We start from the raw sequence: 15,716 nt of genomic DNA on the forward strand, positions 1-15,716 counted from the left end.
ATTGTCCATTTGGAAGACCCATTTGCGACCAAGCTTTAACTTCCTGACTGATGTCTTGAGATGTTGCTTCAATATATCCACATAATTTTCCATCCTCATGATGCCATCTATTTTGTGAAGTGCACCAGTCCCTCCTGCAGCAAAGCACCCCCACAACATGATGCTGCCACCCCCGTGCTTCACGGTTGGGATGGTGTTCTTTGGCTTGCAAGCCTCCCCCTTATCCTCCAAACATAACGATGGTCATTATGGCCAAACAGTTCAATTTTTGTTTCATCAGACCAGATGACATTTCTCCAAAAGTACGATCTTTGTCCCCATGTGCAGTTGCAAACCGTAGTCTGACTTTTTTATGGCGGTTTTAGAGCATTGGCTTCTTCCTTGCTGAGCGGCCTTTCAGGTTATGTTGATATAGGACTCGTTTTACTGTGGATATAGATACTTTTGTATCTGTTTCCTGCAGCATCTTCACAAGGTCCTTTGCTGTTGTTCTGGGATTGGTTTGCACTTTTCGCACCAAAGTACGTTCATCTCTAGGAGACAGAACGCACCTCCTTCCTGAGCGGTATGATGGCTGCGTGGTCCCATGGTGTTTATACTTGCGTACTATTTTTTGTACAGATGAACGTGGTATCTTCAGGCGTTTGGAAATTGCTCCCAAGGATGAAACAGACTTGTGGAGGCCTACAATTTGTTTTTTCTGAGGTCTTGGCTGATTTCTTTTGATTTTCAAATGATGTCAAGCATGGAGGCACTGAGTTTGAAGTTAGGCCTTGAAATACATCCACAGGTACACCTCCAATTGACTCACATGATGTCAATTAGCCTATCAGAAGCTTCTAATGCCATGACATCATTTTCTGGAATTTTCTAAGCTGTTTAAAGGCACAGTCAACTTAGTGTATGTAAACTGTGAACTTCTGACCCACTGAAATTGTGATACAGTGGAATAAGTTAATCTGTCTGTAAACAATTGTTGGAAAATTACTTGTGTCATGCACAAAGTAGATGTCCTAACCGACTTGCCAAAACTAGTTTGTTAAACAAGAAATTTGTGGAGTGGTTGAAAAACGAGTTTTCATGTCTCCAACCTAAGTGCATGTAAACTTCCGACTTGAAATGTATATGTATATTGTGCAATGCATGTTCAAACGTTGTAACGAGTTTTCATGTCTCCAACCTAAGTGCATGTAAACTTCCGACTTGAAATGTATATGTATATTGTGCAATGCATGTTCAAACGTTGTACTATATTGCGAGGTACAAAATCAGGTAAAAACACAAATCAGGTATACAGTGATTAAAGTTGAGAAGCTCTTACATGTTTGTACTATCTCTCCCTCTCTTGTTCTCTCTCTCTCGCTTTCCGCTCCTTTTCTCTTTCTATCTCTCAGCCAAATGAGGAGACAGAAAACCACAGGAGACATCAAAGGTGCCAATATACTATAATTGACCAGGAATACATGCACAGATAGTTTGTGTCAATGATATGAATAAAGGGAAACAATCATTTCAACATTACTTTGCTTGTCTTGTGAAATTGCTGTTTATCCATATGTGCCACACTTACACACCCTATATTCTAGATTGCAGTGTTTATGTAATGTAAAGAAACAACCACTCATTTCTGGTAGTGAGTTAATAGACAACATTCCCTCTTCTTTACACATAAGCATGCACAAATGTGCATGCATGAGCACACACACACACGAGCACATACATTTACGTCATTTAGCAGACGCTCTTATCCAGAGCAACTTACAGGAGCAATTAGGGCTGAGTGCCTTGCTCAAGGGCACAGACAGATTTTTCACCTATTCGGCTCGGGGATTCAGACCAGCAACCTCTCGGTTACTGGCCCAACACTCTTAACCACTAGGACACACACACACACACACACACACACACACACACACACACACACACACACACACACACACACACACACACAGTATGTGAGGATGGCCGGAGGGGTGCTAGGCCCCCCGCCTGGAAGTTGGAGTATTTTGCATTTGAAACAGCTTTTTCCTGCAATCTAGAGATATCATTATGCTTAATTCTATGTAAAAACTGTTAATTTTTCTGCATAGCTAAAATCGAATCATATCAAATTTTATTTGTCACATGCGCCGAATTCAACAGGTGTAGTCCTTACTGTGAAATGCTTACTTACAAGCCCTTACCCAACTGCAGTTCAAGAAATTGTCACACCCTGATCTGTTTCACCTGTCCTTGTGCTTGTCCCCACCCTCCCAGGTGTTGCCCATCTTCCCCTGGGTATTTATACCTGTGTTTTCTGTCTGTCTGTGCCAGTTTGTCTTGCTTGCCAAGTCAACCAGCAGTTTTCTCTTAGCTCCTGGTTTCCCCCCAGTCTCTCGTTTTCTCGTCCTCCTGGTTCTGACCCTTGCCTGTCCTGACTCTGAGCCCGCCTGACCCCTCTGCCTGCCCCTGACCTCGAGCCTGCCTGCTGCTCAGTACTGTTTTGGACTGTGCCCTAGCTATGAACTCTTGCCTGTCCCCGACCTGCCTTTTGTCTATCCGTTGTTCTATAATAAATATCAGAACTTAAACCATCTGCCTCCTGTGTCTGCATCTGGGTCTCGCATTGTGTCGTTATAGAAATAGAGTTAAGAAAATCTTTACTAAATAAACCAAAGTAAAAAATATTATGTTACAATAATGAGGCTATATACAGGACTGAGTCAATGTGCGGTGGTACAGGTTCGTCAAGGTAATTTGTAAAGTGACTATGGATAGATAATAAACAGCGAGTAGCAGCAGTGTAAAAACAAAAAAGGGGGGTGTCAATGTAAATAGTCCGGGTGTCCATTTGATTAATTGTTCAGCAGTCTTATGGCTTGGGGGTAGAAGCTGTTAAGGAGCTTTTTGGTCCTAGACTTGGCCCTCTGGTACCGCTTGCCGTGCGATGGAAGAGAGAACAATCTATGACTTGGGTGACTTGAGTCATTGACAATTTTTTGGGCCTTCCTCTGACACCGCCTAGTATATAGGTCCTGGATGGCAGGAAGCTTGACCCCAGTGATGTACTGGGCCATACAGACCACCCTCTGTAGCTCCTTATGGTCAGATGCTGAGCAGTTGCCATACCAGGCGGTGATGCAACTGGTCAGGATGCTCTCGATGGTGCAGCTGTAGAACTTTTTGAAGATCTGGGGACCCATGGAAAATCTTTTCAGTCTCCCTCTTCACAACTGTCTTGGTGTGTTTGGACCATGATAGTTTGTTGGTGATGTGGACACCAAGGAACTTAACTCTCGACCCGCTCCACTTCAGCTCCGTCAATGTTAACCTCCCTGGGCAAGGTGGGACGTTTGCGTCCCACCTAGGCAACAGCCAGTGGAATCGTGTGGCGTGAAATACAAATACCTCATAAATGCTATAACTTCAATTTCTCAAACATATGACTATTTTACACAATTTTAAAGACAAGACTCTCGTTAATCTAACCACACTGTCCGATTTCAAAAAGGCTTTTCAACGAAAGCAAAACATTAGATTATGTCAGGAGAGTACCCTGCCAAAAATAATCACACAGCCATTTTCAAAGCATGCATATATGTCACAAAAACCAAAACCACAGCTAAATGCAGCACTAACCTTTGATGATCTTCATCAGATGACACTCCTAGGACATTATGTTATACAATACATGCATGTTTTGTTCAATCAAGTTCATATTTATATCAAAAAACAGCTTTTTACATTAGCATGTGATGTTCAGAACTAGCATACCCACCGCAAACTTCCGGTGAATTTACTAAATTACTCACGATTAACGTTCAATTATTTTAAGAATTATAGATACAGAACTCCTTTATGCAATCGCGGTGTCAGATTTTAAAATAGCTTTTCGGCGAAAGCACATTTTGCAATATTCTGAATAGATAGCCCGGCCATCACGGCTAGCTAATTTGACACCCACCAAGTTTGGCTCTCACCAAACTCAGATTTACTATTAGAAAAATTGGATTACCTTTGCTGTTCTTCGTCAGAATGCACTCCCAGGACTTCTACTTCAACAACAAATGTTGTTTTGGTTCCAAATAATCCATAGTTATAATGAAATAGCTCCGTTTTGTTCGTGTGTTGAGGTCAGTATCTGAAGGGTGATGTGCGGGCGCATTTCGTGACAAAAAAAATCAAAATATTCCATTACCATACTTCGAAGCATGTCAAACGCTGTTTAAAATAAATTTTTCAGCGATTTTTCTCGTAAAATAGCGATAATATTCTAACCGGGCGACGTTGTATTCATTCAAAGAGAGAAAGAAAAAAATGGAGTCCTCTCGTGCACTCGCGCTCCAGTGTCAGTGTTCCCTGCCTGACCACTCACAAACACTCCTGCTGTTTTTCGCCCAGAGACTGCAGAGCTCTTATTCCACTTTCTGGCGCCTTCTTAGAGCCAATGGAAGCCTTAGAAAATGTCACGTTACAGCAGAGATGCTGTATTTTTGATAGAGATGCCCTAGAAGGACAACAAATTGTCAGATAGGGCACTTCCTGCAAGGAATCTTCTCAGGTTTTGGCCTGCCATATGAGTTTTGTTATACTCACAGACACCATTCAAACAGTTTTAGAAACTTTAGAGTGTTTTCTATCCAAATCCACTAATTATATGCATATTCTCGTTTCTGGGTAAGAGTAGTAAGCAGTTTAAATCGGGTACGTTTTTTATCCGGCCGTGAAAATACTGCCCCCTAGCCCCAACAGGTTAATGGGGGCCTATTCGGCCCTCCTTTTCCTATAGTCCACGATCAGCTCCTTTGTCTTGCTCACATTGAGGGAGAGGTTATTGTCCTGGCATTACACTGCCAGGTCTCTGACCTCCTCCCTATAGGCTGTCTCATCTGTCGGTGATCAGGTCTACCACTGTTGTGTCGTCAGCAAACTTAATATGTTGGAGTCGTGCTTAGCCACAGAGTTGTGGGGCAACAGGGAGTACAGGGGGGGACTGAGCATGCACCCGAGGGTCCCCGTGTTGAGGATCAGCGTTGCAGATGTGTTGTTGCCTACTGTTACGGATACAGGTATCCTGTGTGTGTATTTGTTTTCTTTCCTTCTGCCCTAGTCACAGGTGTCAGTCATCAGTCGCCATTTAGTCACCACTGAAGACACACCTGCTCCTTTTCCCTTACCCAATCACATCCCCTTTCCCTTGGTTTAAAATTATCCCAATCAGTTCTCTCTGCAGATCTTGCTTTTGCACCTACCTGTCACTTTGTCCATTATCGTGTGTTGTGTTGTGTTGTGTTGTGTTGTGTTGTGTTGTGTTGTGTTGCATGACTCTTTTTTTTGTTGGTGGGAAAAAGGGATAACCAGCCAAGTCGCCCATGGGCCTACATTACCCGTAGGAAAACAGTGTCTAAATACCCTAGTTAAAACTGGGCGGACCACCCACTATATTTTTGGTTAGTTAACTAGCTGTTCTTAAAGCAGGCTAGACTAGCTTAGGGGTTTGTTTGGATATTTATTATTTCTTTCCTTGGGTCCAGCTCAGCCCCTTTTCCCCACACCCCATTTCCGTGTGTTTAAAATAAACCTGAAGTGTTTGATGGTAGATTTAGGTTGTCTGTGGTTTTTAGTTCTCACTGTTACTTTTTCACTGGTGTGATTTGCATGAGATGTTATGGGTCTTGTTTCCATCCCCCTAGACAGCAGGGCCAAAGGGGTTTGTAACATAAGTGGGGGCTCATCCGGGATACTGTCTTTACTGACACCCATGCTGCTCGTGCAAATTATTGTAGTGGTCTAGTTCAGTGTTGAGCATCACTGCTGGGAATAGCTGATGTAGCATTAGAGTTTGCTATTTGTTGGCTCTTGTGTTTTACTGGCAGTTCAAAAGGGCTACTTTTGATTTGAAATCCTTTTTGGAAAACCCTACGTGGGAGGTTTTTGACAAATGTCGTGGAGTTGATTTACAGAACCTTAGTTGACCATTATTGTGTATCGATTACGCAGAGTGTAGGTAAAGCGGAGGTTAAACAACTGGTGTTAAATGTTATGTTGGAAGAGCAAGTGCTTGTGTTACCGCTGCCTGAGCCTACTACTCCTGTAAGCCCATTTGGTGTCTGAGAACGAGGGCGAGGCTAAAGCTCCAGCAACATTGCCTCATTTTGATCCACTCTCCCCACTGTCAAACGGTGATGCCAGGAGGGATGTCCGTTCGACACAATTCCAACTGGAGGTGGAAGAGAGCCCAAATTAGGCTAGGAAATCTCCAGTTGGAGATGTGTAAAGTTGAGGCAGAAAGAGAATAGCGGCATTTGGAGATGTGTAAAATGGAGGAAGAAATGTGCCAGATGGAGCTGGAGGCAGAGACAGCGAGGCTAGCCTTTGTTCCTGTTGTGCCTGTTAGTGAGCCGTCCTCCAGCTGTGTCTTCCAACACTTTTGACATTAGTAGGCAGATTGCCTTGGTACCTTTGTTCAGAGAGTCAGAGGTTGACTCCTATTTTTGTGTTTTTGAACGTATAGCTATAGCATTGAAAAGGCCTGAAGAGGTATGGTGCCTATTACTTCAGTGTAAATTAACCTGTTTGGGGTAGGGGGCAGTATTGAGAATTTTGGAAAAAATATGTTCCCATTTTTAACTGCCTCCTACACCAACTCAGAAGCTAGAATATGCATATTATTGTTCAGGTTTGGATAGAAAACACTCTGAATTTTCTAAAACTGTTTGAATGGTGTCTGTGAGTATAACAGAACTCCTATGGCAGGCAAAAACCTGACAAGGTTTCAAGCAGGAAGTACCCTGTCTGACAAGGAGTCGTGCGTCTTGCATCTTTTTATTGAAAAGTAAGGATCTTAGCTGTAACGTGACAATTCCCAGGGCTCCAATAGGCTCTCAGAGCCCGCGAAAACCCTGAAGGTTTACGAGGGAGCCTCAGGTTGAAACATATTATCGCCTTTTGTAAGTGGATGCTGAGAGGACCTTTGAATGATGCGCGTGCATGAGTCGCTTCTGAGGAGAAATTTTATTCGGCTGTTTAGGCTCAATGCATACTCCCGGTCGGAATATTATCACTTCCCTACGACATAAATGGCATAAAAATTGGTTTTAAACAGCGGTTGACATGCTTCGAAGTACGGTAATGGAATATTTAGACATTTTTGACACGCCAATGCGCCATGCGCGACACCGCGAAGAAGCATTCTAGAACTCACGAACAAAACGTCGCTGTTTGGATATAACGATGGATTATTTGGGACCAAACCAACATTTGTTATTGAAGTAGAAGTCCTGGCAGTGTATTCTGATGAAGAACAAGCAAGGTAAGAACATTTTTCTTATAGGAAATTTGATTTTGGTGGAGGCTGACCTGGGTGGGTATCTAAATAGCTAGCCCTGTAATGCCGGGCTATGTACTTAGATTATTGCAAAATGTGCTTCATCCGAAAAGCTATTTTAAAATCGGACATATCGAGTGCATAGAGGGGTAATGTATCTATAATTCTTAAAATAATTGTTATGCTTTTTGTGAACGTTTATCGTGAGTAATTTAGCAAACTGTTAGTAAATTCCCCGGAAGTTTGCGGTGGTCATGCTTTTTCTGAACGTCACATGCTAATGTAAAAAGCTGGTTTTTGATATAAATATGAACTTGATTGAACAGACATGCATGTATTGTATAACACAATGTCCTAGGTGTGTCATCTGATGAAGATCATAAAAGGTTAGTGCTGCATTTAGCTGGGGTTTGGGTTTATGTGACATGATATGCTAGCTTGAAAAATGGGTGTCAGATTTTTTCTGGCTGGGCACTCTGCTGACATAATCTAATGTTTTGCTTTCGTTGTAAAGCCTTTTTGAAATCGGACAGTGGGGTTAGATTAACGAGATTCTTGTCTTTAAATAGCTGTGAAATAGTCATATGTTTGAGAAATTGAAGTTATAGTATTTCTAACGATTCAAAAATCGCGCCACTGGATTTCAGTGGCTGTTACGTAGGTGGGACGAAATCGTCCCACATACCCCAGAGAGGTTAACTTGTAAAGCCCAAGAGGTTTTGTCCGCGCTACCTCCTGAAGACAGTTTGAATTATGAAGTGGTCAAAGCTACTGTTCTTTGCGCCTATGAGCTTGTACCTGAGGCATACCAACAGATATTTAGGTCTCATAGATAGTCTACTGGTAAGACTTATGTGGAATTTGCTAGAGACAAGGGAAATATGTTTGATAAATGGCATGCTGCTAGCAAGGTAACTGATTTCAACTCTCTCCGGGAGTTAATCTTGTTGGAAGAGTTTAAAAATTGCTTACCGAACGCATTGTAGTATACCTAAACGAACAGAAGCGTCTGTTGGCAGACGAGTTTGTGTTGACGCACAAGAGCGTGTTTTCGGCTCATACTGAGAGTAGAGCCACTGAATTGCCTACTTTTAGCCCTAGTCAGCCAGCAGTACATCAAGCACGCCAGAAAAATGAGCGTCCCTGTTTCTATTGTCAGAAGATGGGACATATGATTGATTGCTTCCTGCTAAAACGCAAACAAGGGATGCCTCTTCGTGCCAAGCCGCCAACAGGTGTTGGGCTAATTCGTACGGTTTGGAGGTCTGAAACTAAACATGTTCCTCAGGGTAAATGTAGTTTGAAAATCCCAGTCCCAAACCGCAGTTGTGAACCGTTCATCTTCGAGGGGTTTGTTTCCCTAACGAATGACGAAGCGTCTCAGCGTCCGGTTAAAATCCTTAGAGATACTGGTGCGGCGCAGTCGTTTATATTGTCTGATGTGTTGCCCTTATCCGACAATACATACTGTGGTTCCAGTGTGTTAGTTCAGGGTATTGAAATGGGTTTTGTGCCATTGCACTTTGTGAATGTACACTCTGAGTTAATCAGTGGAATACTCAGAGTGGGGGTACGTCCTATGTTGGCAGTAAAAGGTGTGACCTTTATAATGGGTAACAATATTGCCGAAGGAAAGGTGGTACCGTACCCGTATTAGACAAAAGTGACCACTCTCTCTCCAATGAGCTGACACAGAGTTATCCGCATATCACCCAGAGTCTCAGGGTGCGCTTGAACGTTGGCATCAGACACTGAAGTCTATGCTACGTAAATATTGTTTGGAATCTGAGAAAGATTGGGATGAGGGAGTTCCTCTAGTTTTGTTTGCTACTCGTGAAACTGTACAGGAGTCCCTAGGGTTCAGCCCGGCTGAACTAGTGTTTGGTCACACAGTGAGAGGACCAATGAAAGTCCTTAAAGAACAGTTTTTGTCCAAAGAGTTGTTTGCGGGAGATGAGAATGTGTTGGACTATGTTAGTCGCTTTCATGAGCGCCTACACCAAGCCTGTGCTCTCGCAAAGGAAGCTCTGTCTTCCTCACATAGGAGTATGAAAAGACAATAGGATATGAACAGGTTGTTTCTCGTCCACTACAGCCAGGTGACCAAGTACTGGTGTTATGCCTGTTCCAGGATCTTCACTGTCAGCTTGTTTCTCTGGTCCTTATTTGATTGAAAAGAAATTAAGTGAAACTGATTATGTGCTTCAAACTCCTGATAGAAAACGCCAATCTCGTGTGTATCACATTAACATGTTGAAAGCATACCACACCCGACCCATCACCCAGTTGGCTAGCTCAAAAACAGCGGCAGGTACTACTGTCTCCTCTGCTTCTGCTGCTATGATAGTGGACTGTCATATTAATGATGTTGATGGAGATGGATTAGAGTTGCGCAATACTCAGCAGCAGTGTGTTAGATTGCCCAACTCAGAAATGCTGCTCTCTCTCCAGTCAGGTCTGGTTCATTTAACGGACGGACAGGACGACGATATTGTGAGGCTATTACACAGTTTTCCATGTCTCTTTAATGACGTTCCAACTCGCACAAATGTGTTGGAACATGACATTAATGTTGGAAATGCTGCTCCTATCAAGCAACAGCCATATCGGGTCAATGCTTCTAAGAGGAAGATAATGAGGGATGAGGTGAGGTATTTGTTGGAGAATGACCTGGCTACGCCAAGTTCAAGCCCTTGGAGTTCTCCTTGCATTCTGGTTCCTAAACCTGATGGTACATCCAGGTTATGTACGGATTATCGAAAGGTAAATTCTGTCACCAATGCCAGATTCACTCCCATTACCCAGACTGGACGACTGTATCGACACTGTTGGTGCTGCTACTTATGTAACTAAGTTAGACCTCTTAAAAGGTTACTGGCAAGTTCCGTTAACCTCACGAGCTTCTGAGATTTCTGCCTTTGTGACCCCAGACAACTTCCTACAATATTCGGTCATGGCTTTTGGGATGTGGAATGCAGCAGCCACTTTCCAACGACTGGTTAACTCCATATTAGCTGCCGTTCCTAATTGTAGTGCCTACCTTGATGATCTAGTGATTTATTCGTCTGCGTGGTCAGATCATGTTAACTCTCTAAGGGTAGTATATGAGCGTTTGGCAGCTGCTTCTCTAACCCTGAATTTGGCAAAGTGCGAGTTTGGGAAGGCTACTGTTACCTATCTCGGCAAAGAGGTCAGCCATGGACAGGTGCGCCCTGTTGATGCCAAGGTCTTGGCTATAACTGCATTCCCCACACCTACCACCAGATGAGAGCTATGCCGCTTTTTAGGGATGGTTGGCTACTACCGTAGTTTTTGTAAAACTTTCTCTGCAGTCGTTGCTCCATTGACTGATTTGCTCAGTCCGGCTAGATCGTTTGAGTGGTCCCCTGATTGTCAGGTAGCTTTTGATACTGCTAAAGCACTCTTATGTAATACCCCTGCACTTGCTGCTCCGGATTTTGAACGACCGTTTCAACTTGAGGTAGATGCTAGTGCCAGAGGTGCTGGTGCTGTTCTACTGCAGCAGGACAAGAGTGGACTGGATCATCCTGTGTTTTATTTTTCACGGAAATTTAACAAATATCAGGCTAACTATGCAACCATCGAACAAGAAGCTCTAGCTTTGTTGTTAGCTCTGCAATACTTTGAAGTATATATTGGTTCTAGTGCCCTACCTGTGATTGTATATACGGACCATAACCCCTTAGTGTTTCTCCACCGTATGTACAACCAGAACCAGCATCTTATGCGTTGGGCGCTTATTGTGCAGAATTATAATTTGGCGATCTGCCACAAAGGGTTCTGAAAATGTATTGGCAGATGCTTTGTCTCGTGTTTAAAAATGATGATTTTTATATGTCTCATTAGGTTGCCTTTGCTTGATAAACTTGTTGGTCTTCGTTGTAAATACTTCGGTCGCAATCCTTATAGGGTTGCTCTTTTAACCTGTTACATCTAGGGGGCAGTAATTTCACGGCTGGATAAAAAACGTACCCGATTTAATCTGATTATTAGTCCTGCCCAGAAACTGGAATATGCATATAATTATTAGCTTTGGAGAGAAAACACTCCAAAGTTTCTGAAACTGTTTGAATGGTGTCTGTGAGTATAACAGAACTCCTATGGCAGGCAAAAACCTGAGATGCTTCTGTTCAGGAAGTACCCTGTCTGAACATTTCTTGCCCTTCTTTATTATCTCTGTCGTTTACAAAGGATCTCTGCTCTTACGTGACACTTCTCACGTCAACAATGGAGTCTCACAGCCCGGGAAAAACAGGAATGATGTCATTCAAAGCCCTGGCTGAAGCACACGAGAGCAAATGCTGAGTGGTCAGTCAATGGACTAAGCCTTAGGCGCGTGACACGCCCCGCCCCCGGCTTTCGGTTTTTTCCTCAGTTTACAGACAGGCAGATTCCCGGTCGGAATATTATCGCTTCTCTACGAGATAAATTGCATAAATATTGGTTTTAAACAGCGGTTGACATGCTTCGAAGTACGGTAATGGAATATTTCGAAATTTTTTGTCATATTTTGCGTCATGCTCGTGGCCGAGATTTAGCGTTGGGATAGTGTCTAGAACGCACGAACAAAACGTCGCTGTTTGGATATAACGATGGATTATTTGGGACCAAACCTACATTTGTTATTGAAGTAGAAGTCCTGGCAGTGTATTCTGATGAAGAACAAGCAAGGTAAGAACATTTTTCTTATAGGAAATGTGATTTTGGTGAAGGCTACACTGGGTGGGTGTCTAAATAGCTAGCCCTGTAACGCCGGGCTATGTACTTACATTATTGCAAAATGTGCTTCATCCGAAAAGCTATTTTAAAATCGGACATATCGAGTGCATAGAGGAGTTCTGTATCTATAATTCTTAAAATAATTGTTATGCTTTTTGTGAACGTTTATCGTGAGTAATTTAGTAAAATCACCGGAAGTGTTCGGTGGGAATGCTAGTTCTGAACGTCACATGCTAATGTAAAAAGCTGGTTTTTGATATAAATATGAACTTGATTGAACAGACATGCATGTATTGTATAACACAATGTCCTAGGTGTGTCATCTGATGAAGATCATCAAAGGTTAGTGCTGCATTTAGATATGGTTTGGGTTTATGTGACATGATATGCTAGCTTGAAAAATGGCTGTGTGATTATTCCTGGCTGGGTACTCTGCTGACATAATCTAATGTTTTGCTTTCGCTGTAAAGCCTTTTTGAAATCGGACAGTTTGGTTAGATAAAGGAGAGTCTTGTCTTTAAATAGCTGTAACATAGTCATATGTTTGAAAAGTGTAAGTTTTCGGATTTAGAGGAGTTTGAATTTCGCGCCCCGCCCATCATTGGATATTGGAGCAGACGTTCCGCTAGCGGAACGTGTAGATGTAAGAGGTTGGGTGGGAGTGTTACGGATATAGGTATCCTGTGTGTGTATTTGTTTTCTTTCCTTCTGCGCTAGTCACAGGTGTCACTCATCAGTCGCCAATCAGTTGCCACTGAAGACACACATGAGATATGTTACGGTCTCGTTTCCATCCCCCCTAGACTGCAGGGCCAAAGGGGTTCGTAACACCTACTCTTACCACCTGGGAGCGGCCCATCAGAATGTCCAGGATCCAGTTGCAGAGGGAGGTGTTTAGTCCCAGGGTCCTTAGCTTAATGATGAGCTTTGTGGACACTATGGTGTTGAACGCTGAGCTGTAGTCAATTAACAGCATTCTCACATCCTTTTGTCCAGGAGGGAAAGGGTAGTGTGGAGTGCGATTGAGATTGTGTCATCTGTTGGGACAGTATGCGAATTCCGGCATGGTGTTGATGTGAGCTATGACCAGCCTTTCAAAGCACTTCATGGCTACTGACGTTAGTGCTACGGGTCGGAGATCATTTAGGCAGGTTACCTTTGCTTTCTTGGGCACAGGGACTATGGTGGTCTGTTTGAAACATGTAGGTATTACAGACTCGGTCAGTAGAGGTTGAAAATATCAGTGAAGACACTTGCCTTTGTAGTCCTTAATATTCATCAGACGAGCGTCAGAGCCTTTGCAGTAGGATTTCATGTTAATCCTGTATTGACGCTTTGCCTGTTTGATGGTTCGTCTGAGAGCATAGCTGTTACGCTCGTTGATGGAAGGATTGGACCTTGGTAGGCGTACATCTTAATTTATTAACTGAACACCGAAAAACCAACAGAATACAAACAAAACGTAAAGTTCTGGGCTGCTCACAGGCAGCTAACCAAAAACATGATCCCACAAACAACAGGTGGGGAAAAAGCTGCCTATATATGATCCCCAATCAGAGACAACGAAAGACAGCTGCCTCTGATTGGGAACCATATCAGGCCAACCTAGAAATAAAGAAACTAGAATGCCCACTCTAGTCACCCCCCCGACCTAACCAGAATAAAGGATCTCCAAGGTCAGGGCGTGACAATAGCGGGATTTCTTAGAAGCATACGGATTAGTGTCCCGCTGCTTGAAAGCGTCAGCTCTAGCCTTTAGCTCGGTGCGGATGTTGCCTGTAAGCCATGGCTTCTGGTTAGGAAATGTACATAGTCTCTGTGGGGACAACGTTGTCAACTCACTTATTGATGAAGCCGGTGACTGAGGTGGTATACTCCTCAATGCCATTGGATAAATCCCGGAACATATTCCAGTCTGTGCTAGCTAAACAGTCCTGTAGCATACACTACATGACCAAAAGTATGTGGACACCTGCTCGTTGATCACCTAACACCTTTTGTGCACTATTGGTTAGAGCCTGTAAGTAAGCATTTCACTGTAAGGTCTACACCTGTTGTATTCGGCGCATGTGACAAATAAACTTTGATTTGATCTCATTCCAAAATCATGGGCATGAATACGGAGTTGGTCCCCCCTTTGCTGCTATAACACTCTTTGAGGAAAACTTTCCACTAGACATTGAAACATTGCTGCGGAGACTTGCTTCCATTCAGCCACAAGAGCATTGGTAAGATCGGGCACTGATGTTGGCCTGGCTCGCAGTCGGCGTTCCAATTCATCCCAAAAGTGTTCAATGGGGTTGAGGTCAGGGCTCTGTGCAGGCCAGTCAAGTTCTTTCACACAGATCTCAACAAACCATTTCTGTATGGACCTCGCTTTGTGCATGGGGCACTGTCATGCTGAAACAGGAAATGGCCTTCCCCAAACTGTTGCTACAAAGTTGGAAGCAAAGAATCATCTAGAATGTCATTGTATTCTGTAGCGTAAAGATTTCCCTTCACTGGAACTAAGGAGCCTGAACCATGAAAAACACCCCCAGACCATTATTCCTCCCCCACCAAACTTCAGAGTTGGCACTATGCATTGGGGCAGGTAGTGTTCTTGTCGTGGAAATATTCAGTCAATCATATTTCTCAAATACCGGAGCCTGTGAGTTCAAATAGACTTTTATTACAACATAATAAAAGCAGAGCTGGTTCATGAAAAACAACTACTTTCCAGTCTTAACACATACTACTTATACATTTTTCCTCCTGTCGTCACTTCCATGGTAACTCTTCTTAATGACTCCTCCCCTCTGGCATTTAGCCACCGTTATCTTATTGCCTTGCACTAATTTTCATTTGGTTTCATATTAGGGCATGGAAACTAGAGCCACACCAATAGTTCAAAAATATAGACATGTACTCGCCTTAAGACAGGTTCATGCATGTAGGACCATAGCAACAGTCCTTGGCAATTTACAGAAATAACCAGACATGTCATCCTGCTAACTCCTCTGAAAGGGACACCCATGTTCTGGAAAAGACCCAAGAGGTGTAACCATAGCAACAGTACATATTAGGCCAAAACACAGTAACTGGAATAACCTTTGTGTACACTCCCTAGACAGGTGCATGTCTAATGCTGTCTAATGACCCAGAGCACATGTAGAGTGCACTCATCTTACTAGCTCTTCTGCAATTAATAATTAACACACACGGTCTGGAAAATTCTCAATATTCTCCTGGCATCCACCAAACCCAGATTCATCCGTCGGACTGCCAGATGGTGAAGCGTGATTCATAACTCCAGAGAACGCGTTTCCACTGTCAAGAGTCCAATGGCGGCGAGCTTTACACCACTCCAGCCGACGCTTGGCATTGTGCATGGTGATCTTAGGCTTGTGTGTGGCTGCTCGGCCATGGAAACCCATTTCAAGAAGCTCCTGATGAACAGTTCTTATGCTGACGTTGCTTCCAGAGGCAGTTTAGAACTCTGTAGTAACTGTTGCAACCGAGGACAGACAATTTTTACACGCTACGTACTTCAGCACTCGGCCGTCCCGTTCTGTGAGCTTGTGTGGCCTACCACTTCACGGCTGAGCTGTTGCTCCTAGACGTGTCCACTTCACACTTACTTGTTGGAAAAGTGTCATCCTATGACAATGCCATGTTGAAAATCACTGAG

The sequence above is a fragment of the Salmo trutta genome, chromosome 16 (genome assembly GCF_901001165.1).
Source record: "Salmo trutta chromosome 16, fSalTru1.1, whole genome shotgun sequence".
NCBI lineage: Eukaryota > Metazoa > Chordata > Actinopteri > Salmoniformes > Salmonidae > Salmo > Salmo trutta.